The sequence below is a fragment of the Triticum aestivum genome, chromosome 5B (genome assembly GCF_018294505.1).
Source record: "Triticum aestivum cultivar Chinese Spring chromosome 5B, IWGSC CS RefSeq v2.1, whole genome shotgun sequence".
NCBI classification, from domain to species: Eukaryota; Viridiplantae; Streptophyta; class Magnoliopsida; order Poales; family Poaceae; genus Triticum; species Triticum aestivum.
Window position 1 is genome coordinate 356,509,099 of NC_057807.1, and position 13,957 is coordinate 356,523,055.

The window sequence follows — 13,957 nt, forward strand, 5'->3', positions numbered from 1 at the left end:
ACGCCCGACTGTGGCATTTCTTTTAAAGCCCTTTTATGTGGCGTCGCTCAGACGCCCGACTGTGGCATTTCTTTTAAAGCCCTTTATGTGGCGTCGCTCAGACGCCCGACTGTGGCATTTCTTTTAAAGCCCTTTATGTGGCGTCGCTCAGACGCCCGACTGTGGCATTTCTTTTAAAGCCCTTTATGTGGCGTCGCTCAGACGCCCGACTGTGGCATTCCTTTTAAAGCCCTTTATGTGGCGTCGCTCAGACGCCCGACTGTGGCATTCCTTTTAAAGCCCTTTATGTGGTGTCGCTCAGACGCCCGACTGTGGCATTACTTGATTATTTGGTTCATAAGTTTTCATACTACCATGTTATTGCAATTTTATAAATAACTTGCTTGCACGCATCAGAGTCTCATTTATCTATTGTGACTGACGTCATGAGCATAAAAATATTTTTAGCACATCATTGTTATATTATACCTGTGTTCATAATGGTTGCGAGTACATTCAAAGTACTCACTGGCTTGTCCCTGGCTATTGTCTTGGCCAGATTTTCCTGCACGGAGAGGAGTGACGCGATGACAGCCCCGGAACCTAAGCAATGGAGATAGCAGCCTCGCGAAGATAGGAGTTAACCTGGTCAGCTGTTCCCGTGGGAAATGGAGTCCCATAGACACTGATGTTTCACAACCCGCTTCCGCCATCAACCACTAGAAACCATTTGTTGTACTCACAGGCCAGAATGGTCTTGTACTACATATTTTGTATTTTGCTTGGAATTTCTGTATCAAGTTGGAGCCTCATCAGCTAACAGTAATCCTGGGGCTGATGAGCACGACGGTCTTTTCTGGAAATTTATTACCCGGAAAAACCGGTCGTGACAGGCTTGGTATCAGAGCCAGGCTGACCATTGGCTAATCCTATCTTAGCCCGGTCAATAAACTTAGGCAAACCAACCCACCAGACCTCAACCAAACCCCAGCCAAGCTTCTCGTGCAAGATAGCCACACAGTGACCCAACACCTTTTGGCAGTCGGTGCCCAACCTATCAACCGAAACTGTCGCTCATGCGCCAGTGACCGGCCCCTAAATAGTTCTTTCTCGCAAGCGTTCGAAGGAAGATTCCGTCCCCTTTTTCCTATAAAAAGGGCGTGCTAACACCAAACCAGCACCGCACAGCCGCTACCCCAAACCGAGCCACAATGCCTGGCCCTGTCGTGCACAACGAAACCACAGCAACCAACCTTGGAGGTTTTGTGACCATCCTCGCAAACCTCACCCGTCGTGCCTACGCATTAGAGGAGCCACCAGAATATGTTGTGTATCAAGGACCCATGAGCGGTGAAGACCGCCAATTCTGGGCCACTGTGCACATTTACGGTAGGAGTCTAGCACCCGAGCGTCCCTACCGGTTCACCGGAAGGACAACTTCCTTTGAGCCACAGGCCATCCAGCTAGCCGCTCGAGAGGCTATAGTTCATCTCAGGCACTTGTCGCCCAGAGTTAACTGTCGCTCGTTCCACTACTACCCCAGACGAGAAGGGTATGGTAGACCACCCCAAGTCGCCAATGGAGACCACGAGACGGACCCCGCATTGTTGCACCTAGTGCGCTATGTAAGTGCACTAGAGGCACTGTTGGACCAGATCACCATTGATCTAATAGCAGCTCGTGGAGAGCTGGTTCGTCGAGCCCCGGCGAGAGAAGAAAACGATCCCAACACCGACAACCCAGTCGTGCTGTTTGGACAACCGATCGAGACCCCGAGATCTGCCCCAACCATCGGCCAAGGTGCTGCGATAACCCCAGAGGTGCTTCGTCGCATTTTGGGAGCACACTCCAATGGGGTTGTGGCCAACAATCCCCGTGATGGTCATTCTCACTACCCCGACCCTGCAGTTCCTCCGCCATCTCCGACTAATCCCGGCAGGGAGACACGTGGAGAAGCCTCGGCATCCACCAGGCACGCCCGTTTAGACATAAACGAAGTAGACTAAGCAGTATGAGTAGCACCAAGTTTTAATGTATCATCGCTTTGTAATCATGCGACCGCGTATATTAACGCAGCCTGTCTTTGTGCCTCTGTTTTAATAATAGCCTTGCCTATTTGGTCAGCGCATAGCTGCATATTCTTCCGGGCACAACTACCAAAACCAACCCGACGACAACCACAGTAACACGTCTCTTTATGAGATATGTGTATCTCTGACACTGACCCGACCTTTGGAGCCAAGCTGGCAAATTTATTACCTTTCACCACGGTAAAAATGATCCAGCTCCATTGCTATATAAAGGCCACCTTGTGACCTTACCTAGCAACCCCACCTTGTGCACAACACTCACGCTTTTTCTGTCATGCCGAACCCCAGCATTCATCTGAGAACCCCAGATGCAACCCCAGGTAGCTTTGTCAAAATATTGTGGGATTTTACCCGCAGTACCATGGGTTCTACCCAGCCACCCCAGTACGAGCTGTTCAAATCAAGGATCACCCCATCCACCTCGGAATATTGGGCAGCAGTGCATATTCCTCCTGTAGACCCCAACCAAGATCCAATAGAAGTTTCCTTCGTGGGGAAATCTATGCCAACCCCACACTTGGCCATAGAAGCTGCTGCGAAAGAAGAAATTGCCCGTCTTCGATCCGCAGTACCCTATGCCCGCGAGCGAGGATATTATTACTTTCCGAGTCGTGCAGCACCCGGAGAAGTAACGTCTTTCCCCGGTCGGCGTATTGAGAGAGACCCAGTTCTGGCCAACCTTATCCAGTACATCATAGCTCAAGAGCATTTAAACCAGCGAGTGATGGATTATCTCCAGAGCCTCGCAGATTTAAATCCTCAGGTTGCCATCGGCAGACCACTGAGACCCGACACGGAGAGACGCATACACCGACTGGTCAATCCACTTCCTCCAATAGAAGAGGAGTGTATTCCTTTACCAGAGACATTTTATCAGGACCCCGTTCAGTTACCATTTTCATTTTAGACATCGCTACTGTATTCGTTCTTAGCAGCATTTATTTATGTGTGTGACTTATGCGTGATACCCTGAGTTTGTATGACGAGTCAATTAATTGGCTTCTACTTATGTGTGTAGTTTTTGTTGTGGTTTATGCTCCCTTAAATTAACTGCTTTTCCCTCGCGAAATCCTGGAGTGAGATTTTTTCCCTAATTTGCTACACCTGCCACTTCACGACATGGATTAATTAATTTCACACAACACCACGAGCAGACTCACAGCCATAATCATACGAACGCATACACTGTTTGCAAAACTTTGCAACGGTGTTACATCCAGCTAATCATCCCCTAACAACAGTAAGCAACCGGCATACTTCATCTACTCCTCATGATCACCACCGCGGAGAGCCAACACCCGAGCCGCAGCATCGCAATACTCGTCGAAGATCATCGCGCACAGGAGCACAGAGAGCCCCAGCAGCGTCGCCAACCCTCCGCATATCAGGATCACAAACCAGTCGGGCATCGCCTCCGCCATTAGAGCCTCGACCGAGCTTCTGTAAGCAGTAATGGAGAAAGGAGGAGGAGAAGTGAGGCCAGATGTGAGGAAGAAGAGAGAGGCACCCCGGCCGTTTTTATAGCTCGAGCTCGGTGTACGGTGGGCGAAGTCCACCAACGCCGCTCGTCGCCGATCGCCAGTGTTCGGAGTCGAATCCGCGAGCAGTGCCGACAGCGCGCTGGCCCGCGAGGTGAGTGCACGCTGCACCGGCAGCTAGCACGCCGCGCACTACCACGGTACGGCCTAGATGCCCTACGCATTAGGCATCGCCGGTGGAGAAAGCGCGAGAAAGCGCGCGGGAGAGAGGAGGAAGAGAGAGCCAGAGGTAGAAGGAAGAGCCAGTGGGAGAAGAAGAGGCTGACAGTGGGCCCCGGGTCCACCTGTCGGCCAGAGAGAGCACTGTGCTCTCGGGTACGACCAGCGTATATTTAAATTTAGAAGATTATTCTAAATTTTTATCCAACGTAGAAATCACCCGGTTTTGTCCCGAACGGTAGACTTTTCCGCGCAGCACCAGTATTCACACTGTGGTTTTTCACCACTTATTGCCCTCTCACTGTAGCCACTTTTTATTGCGTATAGTTTTCTTAAAACAGCTTTTAACAAATCTCGAGGACGAGATTTTTCTTAAGGGGGGTAGTATCTGTAACACCCCAAAAATTTGGCCTTGTTTTATTTAAAATTTTTGCCAGGAATTAAAACTTTAGATTTCTGAGCTCCATTTTTGATTTTTAATCATTTCCTTCCCTGTTATGATGAGTTTTTTTCCAAAGAGAAAACTTTTCAATTATGTTGTTGGACTTGTTTAACCTCTCAAGAAAAACTTTGTTGTTATCAGTGTAACTAATTAAATAATTAAATTGCTTGATCTTTACTTTCTTGAAAATGGTTTTTCAAGGTTATCTGACCATATTTGAACTACAACCATTTGATGGACTCACTTAAAATTTCCACAAAAATTTGGAGATGTCATGTGATGTTTTTAATTAACTTTTATGCAAAAATATATTTCATTCATAAAATATTTTGAGCCCTGCACTCAATTTTTCTTCTCTGGTCCAGAGTGCATTTTGCACTACAACCTATTTAAATATTTCTTTAAAACTTCTACCAAAATTAAGGGAGGTCAGTAGGAGCATATTATTTCACTTTGAGCAAAAACCTATTTATGTTCTTTGAAAAATTTGAGTGGATCAACCTCATTTCCATTCTGGTCCAATTTGAGGATTTGTACAGCAGCCACCATTTTAGTTGCTCCTATACCCTTGATTATTTCTCCTACTTGTAGTCCCCCATGTTAAACCCTTAAGTCCAAGAGCATGCACCTTTTGGATCATTTTTGGTTCATGAAATAATGTCATTTATTTCCTGTCCAGAATTGGGGTTTTGTAAAACTTGCACTAGCAAGTTTCCCCTTTTGTCCAACTAACCACACCACCCTCTTATTCTTCTAAAGAGACCCCCATCTGGAGTTTTTGGCCACTCCAAGAAATGCCTAAGTGCCCTTGGCATTTTGTCAAACACCTGGTGTGCATGATCAGTTTTGACATGATTTTTGTTTTGCACTGTGACCTTGCACCTCTGATCAAACTAGCATGTCCACTAGCATCTCAACTAGCCCTAGACTAGAACTGCTAATCCTCAGCTCCAACCAAGCCATCTGGCAGGCCACGGCATTTCGCCAAACGGATGGTGGGCGTGCTCTGGGCGCGCCCAGAGCGTGCGTTTGGCACGCCAGTGCGCTCGTGCCGCCGCGTCTCGCCCCGCACCCGTTCCGACTCATTCCGGCCCTTGGCCAATAGCTGCTAGCACGCCACGTATCCCCCGTACCGCCACGCCACCCCGACCACCCCTGGCACCCCACAGCGCCGCCACCAGAACCCTCTTGGCGGCATGCCCACAGCCGCATCCACCACCGCCATGGGCAGCACCGCCCTGACCACCACAGCGCGCCAGCTCGCCTCCATGGACAGTGGAGCTTTCGTCGGTAGCTCCTGGAGCCGACCAACCACCGCCACGTCGCCCTGCAACACAGTAGGGCGGTTCGCCGACAAACTTATCCCCGGCCGCCGCAAACCGACATGGCCACGCTATAAAAAGGGACCCCGAGCCCCTCTGAGCACGCACGCACCCTCAGGCTACCCTCATGGCACCCCCATAGCCCGCAATCGTCCGGGAAACGTCGTCTTCCTCATCTCCGGCAACCACGGCCGCCGCCACTGCCTCGTTCACTCCGGCGCCACCAGGGCCTCCCCCTCCCTAAACTCTACACCAGGAACTTCCTCTCCCTCCCGTGAGCAGATCCCCCTATTCAATTTGGTTCGGGAGCCATCGCCGCCACAAAACCACTTTGCTCCCGAGGCTCCCTCCGCCGCGAAGCTCACCGCCGACGACGTCTTCCACCACTGTCGACCCCGCGACCACCGGGAGAAACGCCCCAGCCGTGCGGATCCATCCCCGCCCTCCAGAGGCCGCGAGGAGCCGCCGCTCGCCGGCGTTGGTCGCCGGAGTCCCGCCTCCGCTCGGGACAAAGGAAGAAGGAGGAGGGCGGACTGGTCAAACCTGACCAGTGGGCCCCTTGGACCCACTGTCAGTGACCCTGCGCCTATCCACGTCGGTTAAGTGAAGACGTATTAACCCCAGTACGTCTCCCGTTTTCGAAGACGTATTCTGCCGAAACGTTTTCTTTTCTGTTTTATTTTAAAAATAGATTTTGACCAGAACTTTGACTGGCTATAACTTTTTAAATATAAATCCAAATGAGTTGATTCTTTTTCCTACCTTCTTCAAATTTGGTCTAGTTTATTTTAAGATTTATTTGAAAAAATTTCAGACAACTTTTTGGTTCTGTTTTTGAAATATGTGTTAATTCAAATATATTTTTTTAATAGGATTTTGGGAGAGAGAAGAAACTTTCAAAAGTTTTGGAGTGCACCCTGCCTTTCCACACATTGAAGGCAAGCATTCTAAACCCCGGCATGATATTTTTGGTGTGACCATTGATGCATTTATAACACCACCGCATTTCGAAGGACTTGTTATTTCATGTGATATGATCATATGCCTGGGTGCATGTTATTGATTTCCATGCTGTTGGAAACGAACACACTTGTGATGATAATCACCCTCATATGCCTTGAATGCATACCGGCAGAAAACCGTGAAAAACCTCTGCCTTGGGTAGGTATGAGTTTGTTACCAGTCTCCGTCGGGACGGTTATGCCTGATATGGCATGGCAAGGTGATATGAGCGGTGACCCTGTTGGATGGATTATATTTGTTATACTAATCATGCAGGGAATACTTTAACCTCCTGAGTCGACCGTAGATCGAGTCTTGTTCCAGTAACCCCCATACTTGTTTCGTACTACCACTCGTCTCTACAGCAAGTAGAGTACGGTTCAGTAAGTTGTCAACCTCTTTCTAGCACACACCGTACAGAGAGGCCATGGTGGAAGATACTGGTTGTAACCGGTAGGCAGGCCACCTGGTCCGGGAGCATGGGTGTTTCCGGTTGGGACTGAGAGGGGAGGCCACCCCTTAGAGCGCGCGATATAAATTTGATCCCATGCTACGCGAGGTTGTAGCCTCCCCACTTAGAGTTTGCTTAACAGGTGTCGTGGGTGATTCCAGACACGTGTGTGATAAGCTGGTGTGTGCAAGTTAGGTGTGTTTTCAACAAAAAGACCGTAGATGGAATTAGTCCCGATGGACTAAAGAAATCCGTTACTCGTGGGTAAAGAGTACACCCTCTGCAGAGAATAAACCTATTCGAATAGCCGTGTCCATGGTTAAGGATTACAGTCTGGGATGGGTCAAGTATCGGTCTTAGTGTCGGTTTTCGGAGGTGAAACTGTTAACCAGAAAAAAATGGAATTACTACCCGTGACTTGTGATATCTGTGATGATTATTATTATCGTTGACTAACCCGTGATATTATTGTTATTACCGAATATCTCTGGGATGGTTCTACCTCCGGGATATTCATTATGATTCTTTCTTTTAAAGCCCTTTATGTGGCGTCGCTCAGACGCCCGACTGTGGCATTTCTTCTAAAGCCCTTTATGTGGCGTCGCTCAGACGCCCGACTGTGGCATTTCTTTTAAAGCCCTTTTATGTGGCGTCGCTCAGACGCCCGACTGTGGCATTTCTTTTAAAGCCCTTTTATGTGGCGTCGCTCAGACGCCCGACTGTGGCATTTCTTTTAAAGCCCTTTATGTGGCGTCGCTCAGACGCCCGACTGTGGCATTTCTTTTAAAGCCCTTTTATGTGGCGTCGCTCAGACGCCCGACTGTGGCATTTCTTTTAAAGCCCTTTATGTGGCGTCGCTCAGACGCCCGACTGTGGCATTTCTTTTAAAGCCCTTTATGTGGCGTCGCTCAGACGCCCGACTGTGGCATTTCTTTTAAAGCCCTTTATGTGGCGTCGCTCAGACGCCCGACTGTGGCATTCCTTTTAAAGCCCTTTATGTGGCGTCGCTCAGACGCCCGACTGTGGCATTCCTTTTAAAGCCCTTTATGTGGCGTCGCTCAGACGCCCGACTGTGGCATTACTTGATTATTTGTTTCATAAGTTTTTATACTACCATGTTATTGCAATTTTATAAATAACTTGCTTGCACGCATCAGAGTCTCATTTATCTATTGTGACTGACGTCATGAGCATAAAAATATTTTTAGCACATCATTGTTATATTATACCTGTGTTCATAATGGTTGCGAGTACATTCAAAGTACTCACTGGCTTGTCCCTGGCTATTGTCTTGGCCAGATTTTCTTGCACGGAGAGGAGTGACGCAATGACAGCCCCGGAACCTAAGCAATGGAGATAGCAGCCTCGCGAAGATAGGAGTTAACCTGGTCAGCTGTTCCCGTGGGAAATGGAGTCCCATAGACACTGATGTTTCACAAACCGCTTCCGCCATCAACCACTAGAAACCATTTGTTGTACTCACAGGCCAGAATGGTCTTGTACTACATATTTTGTATTTTGCTTGGAATTTCTGTATCAAGTTGGAGCCTCATCAGCTAACAGTAATCCTGGGGCTGATGAGCACGACGGTCTTTTCTGGAAATTTATTACCCGGAAAAACCGGTCGTGACAGAAACATCATAAGATCCAACTACAATAGCAAAGCTCGGGATACATCAAGATCGTGCCATAGAGGGAACACGAGAGAGAACACGAGAGAGAGAGAGAGATCAAACACATAGCTACTGGTACATACCCTCAGCCCCGAGGGTGAACTACTCCCTCCTCGTCATGGAGAGCGCCGGGATGATGAAGATGGCCACCGGTGAAGGATCCCCCTCCGGCAGGGTGTCGGGAAGGGCTCCCGAGATGTTTTTTGGTGGCTACAGAGGCTTGCGGCGGTGGAACTCCTGATCTATCTTCTCTGTGGATGTTTTTAGGGTACGTGGGACTATATAGGCGAAAGAAGTCGGTCTGAGGTGCTCGAGGGGTCCACGAGACAGGGGGCGCGCCCTACAGGGGGGCGCCCTCCTATCTCATGGAGTCCTCGAGTATCTTCTGACTTGAACTCCACATCTCCATGATGATATTCTTCCAAAAAATCACGTTGCCGAAGGTTTCATTCCGTTTGGACTCAGTTTGATATTCCTTTTCTTCGAAATACTGAAATAGGCAATAAAACAACAATATGGGCTGGGCCTCCGGTTAATAGGTTAGTCCCAAAAGTAATACAAAAGAGTATAATAAAGCCCATAATCATTCAAAATAGATAATAAAATAGCATGAATGCTTCATAAATTATAGATACGTTGACGTATCAGCATCCCCAAGCTTAATTCCTACTCGTCCTCGAGTAGGTAAATGATAAAGAAAGAATTTATGAAGTGCGAATGCTAGAGGTGCACAAGTTTGATCTATGGTAATTTCAATCACCTTTACTAGCATGATAATACGTCATAACAGTAGTTCATCTCATAAAACTTCTCAAGATAAAGTAACAAGCAATTCACATGTCAGAGCATAGACCATAAACTTTCTTGAAAACTAGCAAACTTCATTCTTAGTCATCAAACAATTGCAATTCATCTTACTTTCAGGAAGAGTCTATGTCAGAGATTTGATTTAGCAAACTTCAAATACTCAACTATCATATAGTCTTCTACAATTGCTAACACTCACGCAATACTTGTGGTTATGAAGTTTTAACCAGACACAAAGAAAGATTGGGGCTTATAATATTGCCTCCAAACGTATTCACCTTTGGGTGATGTCAACAATAATAGTTCATGCTAACGTACATCCCATTGGATAGATATATCAGGATCACCCCACCATGAAGTGCTTGCCAAAGGATAAAATGAAAAGGGAAAGGTGAAGATCACCTTGACTCTTGCATAAAGTAAAATATAGGCCCTTCGCAGAGGGAAGCAGGGATTTGCAGAGGTGCCAGAGCTCGATTTTAAAATAGAGATAAATAATTTTGAGAGGTATGATCTCATTGTCAACATAACAACCAAGAGTTCCCAATATCTTCCATACTACATACATTATAGGCGGTTCCCACGCAGAATGGTAAAAGTTTATACTCCCCCAACCACTAACAAGCATCAATCCATGGCTTGCTCGAAACAACGAGTGCCTCCAACTAACATCAAACCTGGGGGAGTTTTGTTTGCAATTATTTTGATTTGATTTTGATCTTTTTGGATCATGGGACAGGGCATCCCGGTTACCGCCACTTTCTCGTGAATGAGGAGCGGAGTCCACTCCTCTTGAGAATAACCCACCTAGCATGGAAGACACTGACAGCCCCTAGTTGCTACATGAGCAATTCGGGCATACAAAACAGATTATAATTTGAAGGTTTAGAGTTTGGCACATGCAAATTTACTTGGAACGGCAGGTAAATACCACATATAGGTAGGTATGGTGGACACTCATGGCAAAACTGGGTTTAAGGGTATTTGGAAGCACAACTAGTATCTCTACTTGGTGCTAGGAATTTTGGCTAGCATGAGGGGGAAAGACAAGCTCAACATGTTTGAATGATCCATGACAATATACTTTAACTGAGATGCGAGAAAACATAACCCATTACGTTGTCTTCCTTGTCCAACATCAACTCTTTAGCATGTCATACATAATGAGTGCTCACAATTATAAAAGATGTCTATGATAGTATATTTATATGTGAAATCTCTCTTCCTTAAATATTCTTTCATGACTTGTTCAAATGACCAATACAATGCTTGCTAACCTTCAATAAATTTACAACCTCTACTTCTTAGATGTGAAGTCATTACTCCCCATGGGATAAGAAAATGAAACATATATAATTTCAGATTTATGACATTCAACTCATTCAACCATTTACTCATAGGATATAAGTGAAGCACACGAGTAAATGACAAACTACTCCAAAAAGATATAAGTGAAGATCAACGAGTAGCTAAATAATTATGCAACTATGCAAAGACTCTCTCTCATTAAAGGATTTCAGATCTTGGTATTGTATTCAAGCAGCAAGCAAAACAAAATAAAATGACATTGCAAGGATAGCACGACTCATGTGAAGAAGCAAAAACTTAGGCTCAACCGATACTAACGGATAGTTGTTGAAGAAGAAAGGTGGGATGCCTACCGGGGCATCCCCAAGCTTAGATGCTTGAGACTTCTTGAAATATTATCTTGGGGTGCCTTGGGCATCCCCAAGCTTGAGCTTTTGTGTCCCCTTAATTCCTTTCATGTCACGGTTTCTCTTTTTATGAAAAGCTTCATTCACAACAAACTCAAGAAGAACTCGTGAGCAAGGTAGTCAGAATCCCGACTCAACTGCTAGAATCCTACGACTTCACGACCCTACAGAAGCATGTCGATCCAAATCCCACTATGAATCCAGATCAGGTAGAATCCATGTTGAGTCGCGATCCAAATCATAGAATCACGTACAAAACTATACAATCCCGACTATGCTATGGACTATGTCCGATTCTACTAATTTATCTAAGACATTTATTTAGTTGTAGCAGAATAATATGCAATCATCCAAACCCCTTTTCATATACCTCATGGACGTTTATTTCCCTCCCAAGCCCAAACGCTCAGCCACCGACACCTTTGATCTAGCTCTCAGAAACCATAGATCGAAATTGAGGATCAGGCTTGTCAACAGATGGAATTGGCGTGAAAAGGAGGATACTTCAAGATTGATCGGAGAAGGAGAGCAAGGCCCTTCAAGGTTTAGCACTACAGCTCAGATAGACAAGTGATCAACTATTCACGCACTCTAAAAAGAACCTAAGTAAATTTCATGCATTGAAGATTTAGATGTTCTATATATTTCCCTCTCATATATGTTCCATACATGTGAGCTAGATGGTAGGTTAGCCATAAAAAGAAGTGGAATACAGCTAGCATTGATGTGTACGTTCTTTGCTCCATATTTAGTGTCAAAACTCTATAGAACCCATATAAATTTGTTGTGTGCATACAAAATATCTTATTTGAGTAAATCTAGTAGAATCCTCGATTCCACGACTCGATCTTATAGCTCGATTCTGTCGGAGGAAAATCGATCCGACTCCGAATCCCGACTCTGACTACCTTGCTCGTGAGATAGGTTAGTATAAACCAATGCAAAACCATATCATGTTCTACTGTAAAAAATCACTAACACTATTATTCAACATTGAATACTAAATGTCTCTGCATATTTAATACTCCTATCCTCAAATAGAATCATTAAACAAGCAAACATATGCAAACAATGCAACCATAACAGCAATCTGTCAAAACAGTATAGTCTGTAAGAATGCAAGAGTATCAATGCTTCCCTGACTTCAAAAATTATGAAATAAAATTCGCACTGTAACAAATTTATCATAGATTAATATGCAAAAAGATTCAATGTTATACCATTCTCTGACTTTTCTAGGGATTTTTGCAACAGAGATAACTTTCTGTTTTCAAACGGCAACATGTATACTAGCAAAATAAGCATGGCAAAGGCTGTCCTTGACATTTTTATTGAAACTAAGAATGCAAAATATTATTCTAAATAACATCAAAAAAATACTAACAAAATAAAATGACGCTCCAAGCAAAACACATATCATGTGGCGAATAAAAATATAGCTCCAAGTAAAGTTACCAATGAACGCAGACGAAAGAGGGGATGCCATCCGGGGCATCCCCAAGGATAGGATCTTGGTTGTCCTTGAATATTACCTTGGGGTTCCTTGGGCATCCCCAAGCTTAGGCTCTTTCCACTCCTTATTCCATAGTCCATCGAATCCTTACCCAAAACTTGAAAACTTCAACCAAACAAAACTCAAACAAAACTCGTAAGCTCCATTAGTATAAGAAAATAAAACCACCACTTACGTACTGTAATGAACTCATTCTAAATTCATATTGGTGTTAAACCTACTGTATTCCAACTTCTCTATGGTTCATACCACTTAATACTAGCCATAGATGCATCAAAATAAGCAAACAACACAATGAAACAGAATCTATCAAAAACAGAACAATCTGTAGTAATCTGTATCAAACGTATACTTCTGGAGCCCAAAAAATTATGAAATAAATTGCTGGACCTGAGTAATTTGTCTATTAATCATATGAAAAAACAATAAACCTAAAAGCACTCTTTAGTAAAAAAATGGCAGCTAATCTCGTGAGTGCAAAATTTTCTGTTTTTTTACAGCAAGATCATAAAGACTTCACCCAAGTCTTCCCAAAGGCTCTACTTGGCACTTTATTGAAACAAAAGCTATAAAACATGATTATTATAGTATCATAATCATGTGGACACACAAAAACAGTAAGGTTAAATATTGGGTTGTCCCCCAACAAGCACTTTTCTTTAAAGCCTTTCTAGCTAGGCATGATGATGACAAGCCTTTCTAGCTAGGCATGATGATGACAATGATGCTCACATAGAAGATAAGAATTGAAACATAAAGAGAGCCTAATGAAGCATATGACTAGCACATTTAAGCCTAACCCATTTCCTATGCATAGGGATTTTGTGAGCAAACAACTTAGGGGAAAAATAATCAACAAGCATAGGAAGGTAAAACAAGCATAACTTCAAGATTTTCAACACATAGAGAAGAAACTTGACATTATTGCAACTCCTACAAGCGTATGTTCCTCTCTCATAATAGTTTTCAGTAGCATCATGAATGAATTCAACAATATAACCAGCACCTAAAGCATTCTTTTCATGATCTACAAGCATACAAAATTTGTTACTCTCCATATAAGCAAAATTCTTCTCATTCGGAATGGTGGGAGTATCATAAGAGACTTGAACACTAAAAAATGTTTCCACATTAAAAGAGTAATGTTAAGAAAAAGGGTAATCATAATCATGACAAGTTCTGTAAATATAGTCATCACTACTTTTTATAGCATAAGTTTCATCACAATAATCATCATAAGTAGCAACTTCGTTCTCATCATAATCG